Below are 21,619 nucleotides of genomic sequence, written 5' to 3'. Positions count from 1 at the left end.
TGAACACACACACAAACACATATACACATGACAGTGATGGCGGCGGACTGACGGGGCTGCCTGGCATCCTGTGGCAGTGCCCCCAGCGGGCCCATGCCTATCCGTCCTCACTTTGAAGGCCTGGGGCTACATTCTCTGGTGCTGGCCTTGTGAGACTCCTATGTCACGCCATCATCAGGTACACTGCCTCCTCTCAGGGCCCTCTCCCACAGAGAACCTGGCAATACGGTCTCCTAGGACCCTCCCCAACCACAGCAGAATTAGATCTGGGTTCCCCTGGCCCTTCCCCCATTGTGGAGGTTGTTTGTACAATTCCAGCAGTACCTGGGGGTCCTATAACCCAGAGAGACCCCTGGTCTTGGCTGCTGTGGTGGGCAGGATAACAGCCACCCAGTGATGACCACATCCTAACAGAATCTGTGAATACATTACCTCACATAACAGAAGGGACTTTGTCCATGGGATGAGGTTAAGAATTTGGGGACAGGTAGATTATCCTGGATTATCCAAGTGGGTCCAGTGTAACCACAGGGTCCTCGTAAGTAAAAGAAGGAAGCAGTGGAGTGAGTGTCAGAGAAAGAGGTGTGACAGTGGAGGCAGAGGTTAGAGTGATGCCATTGCTAGGAGGGGACCACAAGCCAACGGATGTGGGCGGCTTCTGGAAGCTGGAAAGACCAAGGTACCGATTCTTCTCCAGCTTCTAGAAGAAACACAACCCTATCAACACCTTGATTTTAGCCCCATAAGGCCCATTTTCAGACTTCTGACCTCCAGGACCATAAGGTAATAAATTTAGGTCGTTTTAAGCCACTAAGTGTGTGGTAATTTGTTGTAACAGAAATAGAAAACCAACACAGTCCTGGAGCCCACCTCTCCTTCCAGGACTGAAGTCTTCAATGGAACTCTCACCAAGGGCCAGCCAGGGAGATTCCTCAGGCCAGAACATATCCTGAATCACCTCTGGGGAATAGGCTTGTACTGGGGGTCCAAACTCTAACCCAGAGAGACACCTTTTGGGGAGACAGCACCCCAGAAAAAGGGATGGCTGTGGGAGGAAGGGAGAGGCTACCTTATGGCTTCACTCCAGGGACTCAGCCAGCCCCTATACCACGTTCTCCAACACAGGGACATCAACCCTCATAAACCAGACCTCCGGAGGTAGGTTGGCTTCAGGGAAAGAGGCTGCCCAGAAGCCTGCGTGCTGGCCTCAGCTTAGCCTGAATCACTTCCTCTCTCTGAGCCACTGTCACCACGGCTCAGCCTCTGTCAAGTGTCAGGCTGTATGCTGCCCTCCTTCACATGGATGACGAAGCCCCTCGATGACCTGTGAGGCAGTCACTCTCATCACGCCCATTTTACAGCCAAGGAAGCAGACTCAAGCAGGTAGAGAGAGGAGTGCGGTTTGAACCTAGGCAGCCTCACCCCACAGCCCTGCTCTGCCACCAGCTTAAGAGTGAATGAGGGGCTGGACATGGGTGTTCTGGAGCAGCCCCTACACACCAGGGACAGGCTCTTCTGACCCAAAAGGAATCGAAAGCAGTTCCTGCCTCTTCACCTTGGACGCTGGGGCCCTACAGCGGCACAGCAGTTGGGCAAGATTTACTGAGCGCCTAGAAGGCATCCACAGCCTTTGACCCAGAATTCCTCAGCTGGGACCCCACCCTGAGAGACATCATCTGACACACAGAAAAAAAACACTTTATGTAATGTTCACTGCAGTGGCATTTATAAGACCAAAAACTGGAAACAACCTGACTGTCCATCAACAGGAAAAGGCCTATGTTGATCATGTATTTAACGGAATTCTCTGCAACTCCCCAGAAGGTGTCTCGGCATATACGGTGAGTGAAAAACCCAGGATGATGTGTTACGGAGGATGACGGCTGTGCAAGAAAAGAGCAGAGGAAAGGAGTTGGAAGGACATGTGCCAAACTCTCTACAATACTCAGGAATCATTTCTTTTCCTCTTTCTATTTTCCAAAATCTCTGTACTGTATTATTACTTTCATAATTTAAAAAAAAAGGATTATTAAAAAAACCCAACAATAACCACAGTGGAGCCGTGAGGAACCCACACATGGAGCACTCAAGGAGAGAAGGGGAACAGGCAAATGGGGGCCAGCCAGAGAGGTAGTGGGGAAGCTGGAAAGAAGGGTGTGGTGTCACAGAGACAAGGAAGAGAAGGAAGTGGGGATCCCTGGGGTCAGGGTGGCCTGGGAGGAGCTAGTGACTCGATGCTTGCTGCATTATGTCTCCAGCTGCATTTACAAAGCAACCCAGGCACCAAGAAGAATCAGTCATCAACCCCACATACTGCCCGCTGAGGAGTCTCAGTGTCCACTGTCCCCAGGAGCAACACTTCCAACATAAACTGGGCACCCATGAGAGGCAGTGACGCATCCCCACCATGGCCATCCACTCCCAGCCCAGCCCCAGCAGAGCAGAGGAGGCCTCTGGCAGAAGAGCCCGGTCAGGATTTTCTCAGGACAAGGCTCTCCTGGTCCACAGCCACTCACCAATTCTGCCATCTGTTTCCTCAGGGACCACATTCTACACACCCACACACATGGGTACACATGTGCACACACACACACTTGCTTCTTGGGCCTTTCCTCAGCCTCTTTTAGACACGCCCCTTAGGTTCTGGGCATCCTTGGTGTCAGCAGACACACAGCACGCTCAGAGTCACACCACCAGCTGGCTTTCTTCTCCTGGGACCCCCCTTCCTCTGTCCAGCAACCTCAGCGCAGACCCCGGGCAAACCTGGGTGGAGCCGGGAAGGGCCCCCCAGCAATTCACACCCCACTTCACTGCCCCATCCCCGCCTCCTACCACACCCAGAGCAGGTAATGGCCAAATCCACACTGCTGCTTCCCCAGCGCAGAGAAGAAGGGAGGCTGGGTCACAGAGCTAAGAGCTAAACCCGGCTCTGAAGGCCAATGACCTAAGAAGCCACCTCTGACCCTCCATCTAGTGAGTCAACAAGAAGCAGGGATGAGTCACTGCCAGATGTCCCCCCACTGCACCCTCTTTCTGAGGAAACTGACGCTCCTTACTTCACCCACAGCCCAGATGTGGGGCCACCCTCCCTGTCGGCCTGCAGGGAAGAGGAGGGCCAGGCCACGGCAAGGCCAGTACCAATGTGGCTGCCCCCTTTCCTGCCAGGGAGCTCAGCTTTACGACTCTGCTCCATTTTCAGCTCATCTGATCTTCAGCAAATCCTCATCTGAGGTCCCAGGAGGATCTTAAAAGGGTTATTCAGACATTAGCTCTGACACACAGCCTCCCCGACTCAGACATCACCCGCCCAAGGCAACACTTTGCTCCCTGCTTTTTGGCGCTGCCTGGAAAGAGCAGCAGCGACAGTCTGCCACGTGGCACCACAGGCCCTGCCACCTCCAGCCTTCCTCAATCGGGACTTTCCCCAGCTCCCGGCCTTTTGTAGGGGAGAGACCAGGGAAGGGGAGTCGGTGCCTCCTATATGGCAGGCCTGTCATCATGTTCAACCTGTGCAACATACCCAAGTGTGGCATCATTATTCCTGTGTCACAGACGCAGAATCTGAAGCTGAGCAGCCCTGCCAAGGTCGCTGAGCCAGCACCAAGTTAGCCCTGGAACCCAGGACTGCTGAGCCCCAGGGTTCCTCCAACCACCCTCCCCCACCCAAGCACACTCCCGCCTGCCTGCTGCTCAGCCTCGCCCTGAGCAGAGATGGGCATCCATCATTAGCTACTCCTGGGCATATCGCCCCAAGCCTGCATCCAAGCAGACTGAAGGAGACAAGAGGAGCTGCAGGATTTGGGGCTTCTGGGAGAGGCTTTGGAGAACACAACTTTCCTAGGGGTAAATAATAAATAAATGAAACAAAACTAAGAGCTGGCTGCATCTCCCTATTCTGCCCTGCATCTTTCAGGGACACCTGCAAAAAAGAACATGGTCAGAGCTCAACAAGAGGCTGGATGGGAGGATGTGAGGTCAAAAAGGAGAGGCAATGGGCTGCGTGGTCAGGGAAGTGGCAGCTGGAGGGACCGGAGAGTTTAGCCCAATGCCTTTGTCTTTACAGGTAGGGAGTCTGAGGCCCAGGGAGGGGAAGGGGGCTGCCCAAGGCCAGGAGTGAGTCTGTGGCTGTGCCTGGACTTGAATGCAAAATCCTCTGACTCATAGGTTAGTTTTCTGAGACAGGGAAGAATGAAGGGCCTGCAGCAGACAACACCTGAGATAAATGAATGAGAGAATGAACAAGGGGACACATCACCCCTAGAGCTGAGGGAGCGGAGCACAGAATCCCACACAGTACTTCCATGGGGACCCCAGCCTCGTTCCAGTCTCTCACCCCCAAGGAAGACGTAGGCAAGAGGGAGGCCCCTCCATTCACCAAAGCTCGAGCTCTGCCAGGAGCCAATCACAGCCCAGGAAGGAGGCAGAAACTTTGGTTCCCCTGGCAACACAGACAAAGGCCTCTCCTCAGCACAGCAAATTGGCTGGAGTAGGGATGCTGACTGTATTCCACCCCATTCAGAAGGAGCTCTCCTCTCCTTTTCTCACAAGGAGGGACCCAGCCCAATCTTTCTGGTTTTAGCCCTCAGCCTCCAGCCACTGGTCCCATCTCAGATGGGAAGGAAGGGTATGGATGGGCCTCTGAGTTGGGGGCATAGGACAATAGTCGATTCCTGCTCAAGCTGCAGGGGTCCCCTCTCACCAGGTGTGTGCCTCTGGGCTGGGACGGGGCCTGTGTGGATGTTTCTCAGCTTATCACCCCCACGCTCCTCTAAGGGGCAGTGCCAGCTGCAGACCCACAAGAGAGCCTGGAGCTGGAAGGGTGGTGCCTGGCCCAGGCCCAGTTCTGGCGTTAATGCACAACTGGACCTGAGCAAGTTGCATCCCCTTCCTCTTGGGGACTCATTTTCTCCATCTGTAAAGTGTAAAATTTAAGACCTACGGTTCTTGGGAATAACAGTTCCCAGTCCACACTCACCAAAAAGCTACTGAGGAGAGGGCACGGGCAGGAGCTCACCTCACACCGTTTTTGAAAGGTTGCCTCACCCCTGCTCCGGAGCCTTGGAAAACACATAACATTCTGCTAACTGGAATTGCCTCTTTGTACACATTTTGAGAAGAAGGAAGAAAATCACAAGAAAACTGATGGATTCTGGAAAACAGCTTCCAAATAAAACCTCCAGCTTTGGCCACCTACAGGCCAAGCCAGCACCCACTCCCTTGCCCAGTCTCTAGCCCAGCAGAAATGAGGTGTGTGCGCAGTGTCCCCTGAGAAGGCTCTCGTCACTCAGGGAGGTGTCAATCATTCAGAAATTTTAGAAAGATTTTCCATATCGAGAGTCGGAACAAAAAGAGAGGTTTTTCATGAAGCTTCTCGATTCCCAGAAAAGTCACACTATTGACATCTGAACCCATGTGCATTCACCATGCTTTCAGCTCTATGGCCCCTCAGCCACCTGTCAAGCCACTGGCAGCCATCCAGGATACGGTTGCTTTCCCTGCCCCAGGGCCCGATACCCATCAGGCTCCATCCATTCTCCCTCTTGACCGTCCTCTGATCCGTCCACATGCCTGGGTTTAGGCCATCATCTCCCACCAGGCCCACACCAACAGCTTGCCCACAGTTCTCCAGGCCTCCAGGCTTGCCCTCCCTACCCGTCCTCCGGCTGCCAGAAATCAGGTCACATCTTTCCCAACCTACAGCCGGCAGTGGCCCTCATCACCCTCCAAAGTTCCAGCTCCTGGCCCAGTACACATGTGCTGCAGGACCCAGGCCTGCCCGTGCCTGGCTTTTCTTTCCTCGTCAAAATCCCGCCTCTCCAAAACGCCCTCCTGTTTCATGCCTCTGCACTTTTTTCTTTATACTTGTGGTTCCCTCTGCCAGGAGCGTCCTTTCAGAACACCCACTGTTGGCTGAAGATAACAGCTCACCTTTACTGAGTGCTCAGTATGTACCAGGCTCTCGGTGAAGCCCTTTGCAGGCACTACTTCATTTATCTTCACCAAGACCCTATGAGGCAGGTACTTAACTCTGACTGTTTACAGGTGAAGATACGGAATCAGAGATGTGAATGAAGCAGGAGTCATATGGCTGATAAGGGGCGGAGTCACGATAGAAATCCAAGCATCTGACTCTTAGGTGGCCGGGACCTCTGCCCTCCAGGAACAATGCAGTGGCAACGTGGAATCAGAAAACACAGTTTGTTCCGGCAGCGCCCCTTCCTTCTGGGCCTTTGGTAACATTCCTGCCTCAGAGTACCTCCAGAGAGGGCCTGTTCTGTTCCTCTCTGAGTTCGCCTCCAGCCCTGCACTCCCCTCAACCACACAGCGACCTTTTCAAGTTGACAAAGTGTCTGAGCCCACACTTCTGAAGTTAGAGCTCTACAGTTACAAGTAATGGCCCAGCAAAGACTCCCAGCAGTGTCTTTCAGGAAGCCTGAACTCTCTGGCCTTGCATCAAGGGACCACCAGGATCCAGTGCCAGTCCATCTTTTCAACTTTAACTCCCCAGGGCATCCCCTGCCCGCATGCATGCATGCTCTAGCCACAAGAAATGGGTGAGTATTTACCATCCCTGCCATGTTGGTTCTCACTAAAAGCTGCCATTTACTGAGCACCTACTAAGAGCCGTGCCCTGAGCCAGGCACTTAACTAGCGTTCTCATCTCCCTACAACTCATTCATTCATTCATTCATTCATCCAACAACTACTTACTGAGTATCTACTATGTGCCATGCAATGTGGAGTGAACATGACATTAAAAATAAAAGACAAATTGAGGGGTGGGTATAGCTCAGTGGTAGAGCACATGCTTAGCATGCACATTCTAGGTTCAATCTCCAGTACCTCTATTAAAAAAAGAAAAAAAGACAAATGGTTACAAATTGTGATAAGCATTGGGAGGAATCAAGAGGCAGAGAGCCGTGCAGTGGAGCTGGAGAGGGAGGTGTCTAAGTAAGTTGAATTGTAAAGGATAAGAAGGATCCCAGACTGCAAAGAGCCAAGGAAAGAGAATTCCAAGCAGAAAGGCACAGCATATGTAAAGGTCCTGAGGTAAGGAAGCATTTGTTATGTAAACAGAGAGAAGAAATAAATGACCAATGAGGAGATACATGACTGGAAAAGGGACCGGATCATTCAGGGCCCTGCAGGCTACGGTAGGGAGTTGAGAGTTTATTCTAGAAGGAGAGGAAAGACACTAAGTGACATGGTCTGATTTGTGTTTTACAAAGATCACTCCGGCTGCCACTCGGAAAGGAGACTTGGGAATATAAATAATGTATGTGATGTCTGCAAAGTCACTGCTCAGTACATGTTAATCCCCTTTTCCTCCTCTCTTTACTCCCTTCCCAGGCTGGGAATGGCCTCTTTAACTCCTATCCCTTCTTCTGGCTTAGACATTGTCATAATCTGAATTTTCTGAGGATATGTGATCTGTGTATGCTTGACCATTAGATGTGGTCCCGCAAGAGGATGCAATTTGCCCAAGTGTCACACAGAAGGGCTGCAGCAGTGCTGGAATTTTCCTGCTTTCCTTCCTTCCCCTGACCAGACCCTGGGTTGATGGGAAAATCAGGAGGAAGAGAAGGTAGCGAGTGCTAAGGGCTTCTTCCCACTGGGTTCTCGGTCTCCCCTCAGCTCTTCATGGAGAAGCTCAGACAGCCTGGTTCTCAGGCAATTACAGGCTCAGGGTGCAGGTGGGGGGACTGGAGTCAGCTCCTCCTCCAGGTACACCCTCTCCTGCTTGAGCCAGATAAGAGTGGGCCAGACTATACAAAGAAAAAGCTTCTGATGGAGACTTGCTAGGATGTTAGCTGACCCTCTCCCCATCCTCAGAAGCAAGCAAGAGTTGTGGCCCTCATCCTGCCCATTCAGAAGCTGAGCCCTCAGTGTGCTGTGACTTGCCTAAGGATAGAGAGGACATGGCAGAGCTTGAACTAAAATCATAGCATGTGGCTGTTTGAGGCTTACTGAGCTGAAAACCTGTTGCACAGATGAAGACGCTGAGATCCAAGAAGGGAGAAGGACTTGCCCACAGTCACACGCTGAGTAAGTGATGGAGCCAGGGCTAGGAGTCTGGGTGACTTCCGCTTCCCAGCTCCCCACATGGCCTCCCTTGACGGGAAGGGGGCAGTGGGGAGGCTGGCCTTGGGGGTGGGCAAGGAGGCAAGGACAGAACAGCACTGCCTCCTCCGCCCCGCCTGCTCCAGCTCCCAGCCCTCCCACTGCTTATGGGTGCGGCAAAACCTGCCAAACCAGTGCCAGTGCCCGGCCAAGTGGCAGAGCCCAGAGCTGCAGGGGCATGGGCAGGCTGCACACACCAAGAGCTGGGGGGGCAGGGAGGACACAGAGGCTCCTCCTTGGCCTACCAGCCAGGCCACACGGGCACTGCCCCAGAGCCAGGGTGCCTGCTCACAGCTGAACTCCGTCACCCAGAATCAGGCACAGCCAGGACTCACGAGGCCTCCCGTTCCTATCTCGCACAAGGGCCTGCCCTCCACTTCCCCTCCTCCTCTGGACACTCAGCATGTCACCTGTCAGTGCCACCCGGGCAAGAGACCCAGGAACTTATCTGGGAAACATGGCAAGAGGCAGGGAAACATGACAAAAATGACACATAAATAACTCTCCCCTCCCAATCACAGCCACCAGGACGAAGTCCTGCCACCCTGTCCCCTGTCGGGGACACATATGCTCTACCTCTTGCTCTCCCCTCCCCTCAGTGACCAAGACCCAGGGAATGGCTGAGCGCAGGATGTGAATGTAGGGGGCGGAGGGCAGGGGATCTGCATTGCTAGGAAGCTCTGTAGCTCTGTGACACTTGGTGTAGACTTGGGAAAACCTGCCCTCTGGGTCTTCAGACTCTCAAAGGACATGTGATTGCCCTTCCTATGGAAGAGCTAGGTCACCTCCAGAGCTTTAGGGAGCCTTGAAGTGTTGCTCTCACCCACCACCACCCCATCTCTCACCACCTCCTGCCCAAAGGAAGGCATGAGAGGTTATATCCACCAGTGTGCAGGGCCCCTGCTGGACAGGGCTGGCGTCTGCATCAGGCGTGGCCTTGCTGGAACCTGTTTAGTCAGCACTGGTGCCAGCCGGGGAAGCCAGGCCTTCTCAGGCCAGACTACAGGGGAGCTGGTGAGCCCACCAACTTTTCCCAAGTACTTGGAACCTAGTTCAGAAACCACTCCCAAGGCCTGCAAATCCCAGAAGCCGAGTGCTGGGCAGGAAGGGACCTTGGCATCAGCCTGGGCTCTTGTGAGCCTGGGACACGTGGGCCAGGCAGGTGCCACACAAATGTCCAGGACTATCCTCATATCTCAACCAATCTACCCCCGTGGTAGACAGGGAGGAGGCAGCCCTGAGAGAGGCGGGGACTGGCCCAAGGTCATACTGCAAGGCCATAGCAGAGGTGGAAGTGCCACCCAGTTCTGACCCCAGCTCAGGGTTTCCAGCACCTGCCACTGCCTGCAGCAGAGATGTTTCTCCAAATTCAAAATCACGCATCCCACGGAGGAACCGAGACACCTTCCTCACCACTGCTCGGAAACTAACAGAGACAGTACAAAGTTCTGCCTTCAGTACCGATCACATGTGTACCTGCTGCGTTCACCTGTGTCTCGGCATGGGGGGCAGTGCCTGGTGTGTGGCAGGATCTCAGTGCAAGCCGGTTGACTATATCAAGACTTGCTGGAGGAATGACCGGAGGCAGAATTCACTTCTAGGCCTAAGCACTGGGGTTGTGGGTTGGGGAAACGGAAGCAGAAGAGAGAAACAGAAGGAGCTCTTGATCCAGGCAGGCTGCGGATAACAGGCAGGCGCACCGTTGACCTACAGCTTCAGAAATCTCGAACCCAAAAGTGAGAGACGGGTTGTCCCCAATCACCTTGAATGCATGGACTTTAAGACTCGTGTGTGTGTTTCTGTGACTTGGCAAGGCCACCAAGCCAGCCGCTCTGTCGTTTACGCAGTCAACCGCTGCCTCACTCTCCAAAACATATGGTTTAAAGGTCAAGGTCAGTTCCAGTCATCCTCCACTTCCCTGTCAGTGCTGCCACACCCTGAGGCTGAGCCCTGCCGCCCCTTCAGCCAGGAGTTGAGCTCCCAAAGTGTGAAGACCTGAGCTGAAACCATGGGCAAGTCTCTTCCCCTAAGACTCTCATTTGTAAAATGGAGATGGTGACACCTTCCTGCCTCCTGTAAGAAGTGTTCTGAAGGCCACATACAGTAATGGATGGGAACATGCTTTGTAAATTATAAAGTGCCAAAGAGAAGAAATTATTAATAACAATAACATTGTCAGCACCAGCCTAGCTGGCCCCCAGAGAATTCCAATCTCTAGATGTCACTGATCATCATCACTAAGGCCGCACCAGCAAGGTAACACCTACCAGTTACTCAGCACTCAGCAGTGTCCCAGGCACAGTGCTATGCACACCACGCATTGCCTGCATTCTCTCATTTGGGCTCTGTGACCTCTGCAGTAAAAACTATTAATGTGTCAATTTTACAGATGGTCAAACTGAGGCATGGAGAAATGAAGTATCTCATTCAAATTCACACAGTAGGTGCTGGAGCAGGGGTCTACACCCAAGTCTATCTGAGTCTGGAGCTCAAGTTCTTTTCAGCGCATTCTACTACCCTGCAAGGGTATCACCTTGCTAAGGCATTCCCCATCTGCCACAGCCTGACGTGGCCCAGCGTGATGTGGTCACTTCCCAGACCCTTGCAGCGGTAACCTTGAGATGGGTAGGAATGGCTGATTTTGTAGTCCCTGTTTGACAAATGACATGGCAACTGAGCCAGGAGGAAAACTTGGCAACCATGTATCTCAACTCACGGATCATAGAACAGCAGGAACACAAAGGACCATAGAGAGTGGATCCGGAGGGGGGACCTGAGGCCGGAGAGGGAAAGGGACCTGCCCAGGTCATTCATTCAGACCTTTCCCAGGACCTTCTTTCACGTGCGTGTCTCAGTGAGAAAGCAGTGTCTATTCCTCTACTTTTATAACTGCCCCCACTCCGCCGCTAGCTGCCCCGCCCCCTGTGCGTCCAGAGCCGGCGACCGCTGGCCACTGCCGCCCAGTCCTAGTTCCCAGCGTACCAAGTGAGGAAACTAACTTGCTCAGCAACGAGCTCTAGAGGCCAACGTGGCTTCCACAGCCCACATAAGGCCCCCAGGCCAGTCTCGGTGCCTTTGCTTCCTGCTGCTCCCGACGCAGGTAAAGAACATGCCAACACTATATCCACAGAGCTGGGCAACTATCACTGCTATCGAATTCTAGAATCCCAGTTATTCTTAGCAAGCGCTGAGAGGCAGCCCCCATGCCCCTTAGGAATGCAGGGCTCCTCCCTGGTTTGGCCCAGATGCCACTTTTCTGGGAAAGGCCAGGGTGCCCCTAGGAAGAATTTCTCTAGGGCAGAAGTGGAGCAAAATGTAAACACTCAGTGGACACTGTGTTCCACCAAGTGAAACAAAGTTGTAGATTTTTCTGGGAAAGGGACCTGAGCCTGTCCCAGCCTTGCCTCTCCAGCTGCCCTGATGCAACGATTGTGCTGAGTTGACCGTGCCTCAGTCTCCCCATCTTGTCCCTGGGCAGCAGGCTGAAACTCATGCCTCCAGCCTCCCACAGAAGGCTCCCCTACCAAATGGCTAATCTTGTCCACCTTGTTGGAAGAAAAAGGCCACCCTCTTAGGTCAGTCGAGATTGGCAAGAACAGTAGGATGGGGCTGGGTTGAGGAACCCTCAGATTCAGAACTGGTGATGAAGCTTTATTCTGCAGGCCTTAGAAAGCTTGGGAAAATCTGAAATGGGGACACAACCCCTACATACTGGGCTGGACCAAAAAGGAAGCCCCAGAGGCTGCCCTTATAGCCATTAGCACTGAACAACTGATCTGAAGGAAGATCAGGATTCCGGACACTGGTTTCTATCCTCTAGCTCCACTCTGCCCCTCATCAACTGTGTGACCTTGGAGGAGTCACTTACCTCCTCTGAGCCTCAATTAACCCACCCACAAAACGGGGATAATTATATCCTCCCTGCCTCACTTCTCAGGATTATGGGGGAAATCTGATGAGATGATGAATAGAAGATCCCTTTGTAGGAAAAATATAAGGGACTTCGGTTATAGTCCAGATGATAAGAGCCACGAGGATGAAGAACCCACAATGAAAGAACTCCCCTGCTCTTCACCACCTCTTTTCTCCCTATGGAAATGCTGGAATCCCCCCAAGAAGGGTCAGAGAAATCCAGTGATCCCAGAGATAAGAGGGGTCACAGAAGGAATGCTGGCCATCTGGGCCTTGTCGGGATGACATCTGTGAAGCCTGGGCCCCCCCGAGCAGCCCCTCTAGCTCTCAGGCAGGCAGCCAGCCAGGGGCAACGGGCTGTCTCCACAGCCTGGGGCAGAGGTGGGGGAGCAGACAGGGTAGCCAGAGTTCGCATTTCAGAGACACTGCTCTAGGAGGGTTCCGTGGGCAAGAGCAGCAGGGAGGGGCTGGGGGTGTTCTCCTGCTGAGTCTCCCACACCTCCAACCCTCCTGCAAGGGACAATGATGCAGCCACCTTTCATGTGACAATGGTACCTGTGTCATTCTCCTCCTCTAGAAAACAGGGGCGATAAAGCTCTGACACACTGCCAGTCCAGTTCAATAAACATGACTGCCATTCTTCCACCCTTTAGACCTGGGAGGCCCCCTGGGCTAACATGCTCTCCCCTCAGTGTTCCACCTGAGTTGTTTGAAGAAAAATCTGAAGGCACTTTCAGGACAGAGCCTAAGCTCGGAGGGCATTATCCACCTCCTGACAAGGCGGATGAGATGAGGCGTGTGTGGAGGGGGAAGGGGAAGGAAAGGGGGTCTCTCTGGGGTCGGAGGTACATGCTTCAGCCTGCTGCCTGTGGAGAGGAGGGGGATCCCACCATTCACGGAGGCTCTCAGAAACTATTCTGGTCCCTTGAGCTTGTGCCGCCTGGAGGAAGGGCTGATCCTGGGGCAATGAAGGACTGATAACCTGTTGGTGCCCAGGTGCCCTTGTTCACCATCCATGTGCGGCCTGCCCTCCCTACGTCTGGGAGAAATGGTGAAGGCCTGGGCACCCGGGTGCAGCTGGAGACCATCAAACCTATTCGCATCACTGAAGAGAACAGTGTGGAAAGAGGGGGCCCTTCTGTGCAGCCTGAGAGATGGCTGCCCACCCCTCTCCACCTTGGCTCCTTAGTTCTGGTCGAACTAAACCACTCCTGCTTCTCTCTTCCCTGCCTTTTCTCAAGCAGCTCCCTCCTCCTGGAGTGCCCTCTCCAAACCCAACATCCAGATCCATCCCTTCCAAGGACTCAATCAAATGTGCTCTCCTCCAGGAAGCACATTTTGACTGCTGCCCCCCTTTCCCCAAGCATCAGTTGCACTTTTCCTATCCCTCTCCAACGGTAATTTGCACTGTTGGCTGTGTCCCAGCCACACATGCACACATCTGTTTATGTCCCCTCTGGGGGATGGGTGATTGCAGTGGTCTCTAGCACAGATCTGAACTCAACACCAGCTTTGCTATCTGTTAGCCATCTGACCATGGGAGAGTCACTTATCCTCTCTGAGCCTCAGTTTCCTCTGGAAAATGGGGACACTAATAGTACCTACTCCATAGAGTTGTTACAACTAAATGAGACCAACGTATATTAAGTGCTCAGCAGAGAGCCTGGCAGAGTGAGAGCTCAATAACGTGACTTATTGGCTGTGGTGACCTTTCAGACAGGTTCACGGATGATCTTTACAGCTCCTGAATCGCCTACCACAGAGCCACACACTGGATGGATTGAGTTCTACGGAGGTGGACCTGAGTGCAACATGAGGAGATCCTTCCCAATGGCAGAGCAGTGCAGCCAGGGCCTGGGGCTGCCTCACAGGTCATGAGCTCTGTGTCACAGAGCAGGCGTAGGACCCGCTTGCATGGCTGACCAGAGGCAGTAGACATCGTGATCACAGCATGGGCTCTGAAGCCAGACTCCTTGGGCTTGAACCTCAGCTTCTCCTCTTACTCAATTTGTGACCTTCACTAGCTGTGACTCAATTTTCCCATCTGTAAAATGGGCAGAGTATTAGTACCTACTCAAAGGACTGTCATGAGGATTAGATGAAATAATACATGAAAAACAACAGAATGTGCTAGCATAAGGAGAGTAACTCCATAAACATTACCTGTTGTTATTATCATTGTTGATATCTATATTTCCTATTACTGAGGTGGGGAGTTACAGGCCCTTGTAGGCCTATAAGCTGTTCATTCTCCTATAACCCAAGTCTCTGCTGACATCCTAGTTCCCCTCATGGCTCTGTCCGGCCGGGAGCCCTCTACTGCCCCTTCTTCCAGCAACAGCCCCACTCTTCCATTAGCTACACCAGGAGGCACTTGACTTAGGCCTGGCCACTCTATGGAAGGTCCCTATCCCCCAGCATCAATGGTTGAACCAACCAGAGTCCGTCCTTTGGGTTGCCATACAGATCCTAGAAGAAAAATCTCCCCCTCTTACTGTTTGGGTTGCTCAGCTGGAGCAGTGGACAGCCAGTTCCTCACTAAGGCAGAGAGGAGAGACAAGCTGCGACAGGAGAGAGATGGAGAGTCTACCTGATTCCTCATCCTTCAATTCCACGAACTGCTCCAGGATCCCTTAAAGACCTTTTCTGGTTTAAGCCACTTTGAATAGAGTTTTTGTCACTTGGTTCTGAAAAAGCCAGGCCCAATTAAACAGGTCCTAACCAAGATACAGGCTGTGCCGGCCATGGGTGGGCAGGGCAGAGGCAGCATTATGACTGTCCTGTGCATTCCAGCACCATCCCTGTCATCTGGGCTGCAAAGGACCGTCCACAAAGCATGTTATCAGGAACCATCCTGACTCAGTGGTCTTCAGACCCTGCTTCCTGGAGCACTGGGAAACTGCAGAGGCAGCTCCAAAAACATCCACGGAATAAAGGGCAGGAAGGAAGGCAACGAGATTCTGGGTAAATTGCTGCCAATTCAACCACAGGAATTCTGTTGCAAATGCTTATATATTGGGATTCTGCTGTCCCAAAAGATTTGAAATACCCTATTCTAATTGACACTCACAAGAGCATTAAGAAGTAACAAGGCTGATGTGTCTACCCTCATTCTCCAGGAAAGGAAACTGAGGCCCAGAAAGGGAAAGCAATGAGGCTGATGCCACAGAGCGAGTCAGTGTCAGAGTAAGGACCTGAATGCAGAACTCTGGACTTGCAGGCCCAGTGACTGTGAAAATCTATCCTCTCTCACGTTTCCTGTCTCCTCCGGTAAACTCCAGAGTCTCACCTTTCTTACCTCTGATCCCTACAGAGTTGCCTGTCTCTGAGCCTGGCTCCTTGGAAGGCTTCCTGAAGCTCAAGGAACTTGTGGAATAAATGTCTGAACCAACCCCTACCTTCCCCCAACCATGCACATGTACACTTACTTCCCCTTCTCCCCACCCATTTGCCCAAATGTCAGGGAAAGACCGGCAGGCCCCCTCCTGGGAACTCCTAATCCACCTCCTCTGTCCTGGCTATGCTGTGGCTGTGGACAGAGGATTCCTTGTTCCCAGTGCTTCCTGCTCAGAGATCTCCGTGGGGCCCATGTGCTGGCAGGAAAGAGCCAAATCACTCCTTTTAACTGGAGCTAAAGCCACCCCATCCCTGCCACCCCCAAGGAACAACATACTCCCAGCTCTGTTTGGCATTTATTCTACCTGCCCCAGCCTGGCTCAGTCCCATACACACACACACACACACACACACACACACACACACACACACACACACACACACACACACACACACACACACACACACACACGATAGTTCCCCTAGGGTACAGAGGGGCCTCACACCTAATCAAAAATAAAAACCAGAGGGTTCTAGAATGACAACAGCACAGTCCTGGCAGTGGTACCTTACTAATAACCCCACAATGATATCTGCATATAACTTCACAATTTCCCAATGGGTATAACTTCATTGGCTTGGTTGCCTCCCCACACCCTCATACCACCAGAGTCACCAAACTCAGGAGGTGGAAGGGGCTTTGACGTGCCCCAGGCCAGTGGTTTGCAAAGCATCTTGTACAGAGCCAAGGATGGGTTCCGAGTTGTTGTCTGGGGGCTGCCGAGGGCTGAGGAATTAGCCAATTAGAGTCCCCTGAGCCCAGGCCAACTTTGACCACAGCTGCAACCCCTTTAGCTGTTTTGAACATTGAGATTCTTTGGGGGGGGGGGTGCAGAATTCAAAAAGGGGATTTCCCTGCAGGAAAGTCTGACAACAACTCATTGACTCTGACCCCACTTTCTTCCACCCCTGGCTCTGACAAGGTATAAATGACCCGGAGGCCAACAGAGAGGAAGGTGGCTGCCCAAGGTCACGTAGGAGTCAGTGGCAGGACCAGAATGAAACACCCTCTTTGGAATCTAGTCTACTACCTCAGAGTGGTTAAGCAAAAGAAAACAAGGGCTGCAGCTCAGCAGATCTGGCTTCCAGGTCCAAGGCCACCCGTCCTCAGCCATGGAGGCGTGGATAAGCAATACAGGCAAAGCCCGCTACCTAGCACAGAGGTGCTTAACAAACATCCATGTCGGCCCCTTCCTCAAAATAAGCCAAAACCAGAGGAGACCTTGGCGCTGCGCCCTTTTCTCAAACCGACCAGAAATCTGGGACCCAGACAAACCCTCACGCCTCCCCAGCAGTAAAATATATTAAAATAGCCTGAGGGCCTGAAAGACCAATTTGTCCACACCAAGCAGAAGAAGCAGAATGAGGTTGTGCTTTGGTAACACTCACCCCTCCTCCGACCACACCAGCTCCCCGCGGGGGAAGGACGTCAGTCAGGCACCTGGAAGGAGGAAACAGTGTTAGCGCCTCTAGGCTGAGTTCGTGGACCCAGGTGGAGCTGGGAATTGAGAGGCTGGCATTTGACTCTCAGGAACTTTAGGGAAGTTGCTGAACCTGTTAAACAGAAAGGCCCAGTGACTATGCTGAGCCAAAGGGAAAGTAACAAACATGAAACTGAAGCGGCCAGCAGGGGCCAGGCCGTGAAGGGCCTTGGAGGCCAAAGTAAAGAGTTTAGCTTTGATTCTAAGAGTAATGGGAAACCATTGACTGGCAGGGTAAAGGCTGGACTGGAGACCAGCAACCGTAGCTTCAGGTTGTATGAGTTAGGGCCTGTTGTGGCTGAACGGGGTGAGGCGGGGGGGGGGGGGGGTGACAAGGGCCCAGACTGGGGTGGTTGCAGTAGAGCTGGAAGATGCATGGATTCCCCAGAGCTATTTGAGCAGTGGTGTCCGCAGAACTTGGTAATGGGCTGGCTCTGAGGGGATGAGGGAGAGCAGAGGCCCGCCCACCCCTCAGGCTATTTTTCCATGTCAGTCCAGTGGTTCCCAGCACCCAGGACAAGACACACCCATTGTTCTCTCAAATCGGCCTATCCTTATCTCAGTCTCCCCATCTGTAAAGCAAACATGGTTGGACTCAGCGGTCACTAAGGTTCTTCTTAGCATTAGTATTTTGTTGTGGTCGAATTCACTCACAGAGTATTTAAGCCCCCTTCAATCATCAACTGCAGGCCTGGCCTGGTACACAACGGGCAGGATTGTTGGAGGGAGAAACCTCAGGTCCCCTGAATTCACACACTAAGAACAGTAATCTCCAGGTGGGACAAAGTTCACAAAGAACCCAAGAATCAAGCAAATAGGAAGATTAGCCAGGCTGAGGCTGGAGCAGGAGCAGCAGGAGCTGCGCACCCAAGCGCCTCGCTCCGGCGGCCAGCATGGGCCTCAGGACACTGCCACTCCAGCTGTCACATCAGCCACCCAGCAGCTCACCCTGGGAGGCCAGGTTGCGAGGTACCCGGGAGGCAGTGTAGGGTAGTGGGCTCTGCAGTCACACAGACCTGGCTGGAATTTGGGCTCCACTACCCTCTAGCAACATGGCCTGGGATCAGTCACTTCCTCTCTCTGAGCTTTGGTTTCCTCACTGGGAAAACAGAAGTCAAAGTGTCTGATTCCAAGATGAAAGGGAGAATTAAATTAGATGTTGCATGTGGAGAATTCAGCACAGTTCCTTATCACATCAATCCGGGAGGGAGTGGCTGCCGTTTACAGATCCAGGAAGATGAAATGACTCCCTGACAATCATTAGACAATCAATGCAGGGGTAAGACCCCAAGCTCAGGTTCTTAACCGCCAGGTTACATGCTCACCATGTGGGTTCCTGAGTTTTTAGACAAAGACAGATGTTGAGACTAAAAAATTACAAATGACTTAACTAAAGCCATGTAGGGAGTGAAATGGTAGAAGAGGGATCTGAATCCAGGCCCTGGATGAAAAAGCCCATGGTCTCCCCCAGGGGTATCCAGAAGGTAGATGTGTGTGGAGAAGCTTCAGATTTCAGGGCCCTTTAAACCTGGAACAGGGACAAAGATGAATCTGTGCAGATGGAGTGAGGGTGGTGGTGAAGCTACCTTGAGAGGAAACCAGAAGAAGCTGGTGAAACAAAAGCCTCTTTCTCAGAGGCCCGCTCCAGGGACTGGGCAGGAGGGGAGGGGGCTGACAAGCAGGCCACCCGTCCTGCCAGGGCTGAGCTGAGAGTTCAGCTGAGCTAAACAAACAGAAACAGTTCCAGCTTGGCCACCAACTTGCTGTGTGATCCGAGGGAGGTCCCACACACACATGCATACACTCAGGTCTCTGTCTCTTCAACTCAAGAATAAGACGATTGTACGGAATGGTGTCAAGATCCCTTCCAGTTATAGAAGACTAATAATAAGGATTCCTCACAAGCGCCAGACCCCTGGTCAGGCCCTGCTCTCACAGCCCCCAAAGCTGGCCTCCTACTGCTGGCTCCAGTATTACAATAGGAGTGGGAATTCCTGCATTCAGATTCTGGCTATATAGCCAGGTCACTTCTCCTCCACAGGCCTCACCTTCTTCATCTGTAAAATGGGCACATATCTTTGCCTGATCACCTATGGAACAGGAAGATCCAAGGACTTCCCCCAAAGGCAAGCAATCACCTGAGGTATTCAACAAAGCATCCCTGAGTCCCCATCCCAACTCCCACCCTCAAGCTCTTTGAACTCCTTTCCCTCTGGCCCATCTTCCATTTGGACAAATGGAATAACTGAATCCAAGCTGATGGATGCAACAGCAGTAGCAATGACCCCCACAACCAGCAGTAGTAGTAACAACCACTAGCACAGCTCAGTTGTGACTGCACGGATGAGCCAGGCACTGGGCGAAGGGCTGCACCTGGACCACATCTCAGGTAGTCCCCTCCATCAATGAGGCAAATCCCACCGTTAGTCTAGATTTACAGATGATGGACTAAGGTTCAGCAAAGTCAAGTGACCAGTCCAAGGTCACACACACAGCAAGTAAGTAGCCTGGCCATCCAGACACGGGCTCTTCACTTGATACCAGAAGTCCTAATCTTATCCTCAAGGCTATGGGGAACATTAGCCAGGGGAACATTCCATCATGCGGAGTGGCCCAGATATTGGGCCACCCCTCACCCTCACCGCCAAACCTCCCCAAATAACTAGTTTTTATATTCTTGTATTATTATTCAAATGTGTCCAGCTCAACTCTGTGGCTAAAACAGCACCATCCAATCAAAATATAATGATGGCCAAATATATAATTTACAACTTTCCTGTAGCCACATTTTAAAAAGTATAAAGGAATGGGTGAAATTGATTTTAATAGTATATTTATTTAACATGAAATCACTACAAAAATATTACTGACATATTTTACATTCTTTTCTTTTTTCCATCCTGTCTCCTAAATCCAGTGGACAGACACCTTACACTGAGAGCACATCTCAATTCTGACACTGAATTTTCATTAGGTATTTAGATCCTCTTAGACTTTACCATTGAAGAAGTGTTTTCACAAAGCTAAGTTCACAAACATACATAGAAGTCTTCCAGTAACTGAATGAAGAATTCTTTCCATTTTTAAATTAATTAAAATTAAGTAAGATTACAAGTTCTATTCCTTGGTGGCACTAGCCACATTTCACATGCTCAGTAGCCACATGTGGCTAGTGGCTACTGTATGGGGCAGCATAGCTCTAACAGTCAAGTTCTTAGAGCCCTAAGCCAAAGCCAGCCTCCCAAAGTAAAGCTGAATGTCAATAGGATGGGATCTACTCATTCCAACCCCCTACTATGCCTAATATTAATATCCGTCTCTTGTGCCTTTATACTCACAGTGCTGGGGACAAAGGGATCAGAGGACCCATTGCTCAGAGGATGCCAAGATGGCTCAGAGAGGTGGGCCACCTCCCCAAGGTCACCCAGTTTTGACCCACAGCCTATCTGACTTGGAAGTTTAAGCTCTGTCCCTAAAGCTTGGCAGGTGACTGGTCAGGGGCTCAACCTTCTAGGGGAATAAGTAAGCCTTTGCCACTAGTCCCTCCTCCCCGAGACTAGTGGCAGAGAATGGCCCCTAAGAGGACACCCAGTGAAGAGGGTAAAAGGGAAGCAAACGGCATGGACTGCACTGGGTGGCGGTCCTGTCCAGAGGGCTTAGGCCGCTGCGGTATGTTCCTACCTCCCCCCTCCCCCCTACCCGAAAGGAGGCAAAGCCAGCAAGGTCCTCTGGCTGCCTGCCCTCTGGGTGGGTCCCTGAGGCTTGGCGCCGTGCCCTCCCCCACATCTCGCCCAAGAACATTCACCCAAGGCCCTTGGACTAGGGCCAGAGCCTGTACTCACATCTCAGGGTCACCTCAGCTGGAGTCAAGGGAAAGGGTCCAAGAGGCAGTCCACCCCCCACCCCCTAGAGGAGGGGAGGAGCAGGCCCTGGAGGCAGATTCCAGAGTAGGGAAAAGGTGGCAGGTACCCGGCCAGAAGAACCTGGGTGGCTCCACCCCTCTCCTCAGGTCCTCAGAGCACGGCTAGCTCTCAGCCCCCTCCCACCAGCCTAGCAGGGTGAAACTCTCTCCAGCTATTAGGTTTAACAATTAACTCTGATTGGTTTCCATTTCAGGAGAAGGCAATTCCAGCCAAAAGTCCCATCTAGGGGTAAGGGGACTTGGAAGGAGATAGAGGGGAAGGGGTTGGTGTGAAGGGAGAAAGGGGGTGTTAGTGAAGGCCCCTACCTCCTACTTCCGGTCCCAACCTACCAGTGTGGGACAGCTAAGGGGTGATGGCCTAAGTTTCAGAGGGCAGGGGAAGTGCCTGGCACACAGTAGGTGCTCAATAGATATTTGTAATTAATGAATAAGGGGTTGGGGTGAACTGGAATTAAATGGTCCAGACAGATGCGCAGACTGATGGAAGAGAAGTGAAGGCAAAAGTTGACTTGTCCTGGGTCCTTGCTGAGACCAAGCTGGGCTAAGGACAGGGAGGGCAGCCACCCAGGACATGCCATGAAAAGGCTTTGAAGTCCCCCAGCCCTGGGGCTGCTCTTCCTTGCTGTGACCACTGTAGCCCTCATTATCCCCATAAACAAGGGGTGACAGATAACACTATGGTATCATGTACCGGGCTGTACATGGCCAGGCCCAAGATGCTGGGATGTTCTGTGCCACTGTAATACAGTCATGTCTCTTGCTGCTTGGCAACAGCCTCCTCTTCTCA

General features: G+C 52.3%; 1 protein-coding gene across 15 annotated transcripts in view; it reads right to left on the bottom strand.

Moving 5' to 3' along the window:
• EPB41L1 (erythrocyte membrane protein band 4.1 like 1) overlaps nt 1-21,619 on the bottom strand; it is a 124,660-nt gene that overhangs the window by 84,081 nt on the left and 18,960 nt on the right. For 14 of the 15 annotated variants that reach the window (XM_045520976.2, XM_074347227.1, XM_074347225.1 and 11 more), the window contains one exon: nt 16,819-16,870. The gene's annotated coding sequence lies outside the window, so the exon portion shown is untranslated. Of the gene's footprint in view, nt 1-16,818; nt 16,871-20,752; nt 20,775-21,619 lie in introns of those variants that run through there. The other variant, XM_074347230.1, reaches the window with a different exon arrangement.

Source organism: Camelus bactrianus, chromosome 19, assembly GCF_048773025.1.
Source record: "Camelus bactrianus isolate YW-2024 breed Bactrian camel chromosome 19, ASM4877302v1, whole genome shotgun sequence".
NCBI classification, from domain to species: Eukaryota; Metazoa; Chordata; class Mammalia; order Artiodactyla; family Camelidae; genus Camelus; species Camelus bactrianus.
This window is presented reverse-complemented; position numbering and strand designations above follow the sequence as displayed.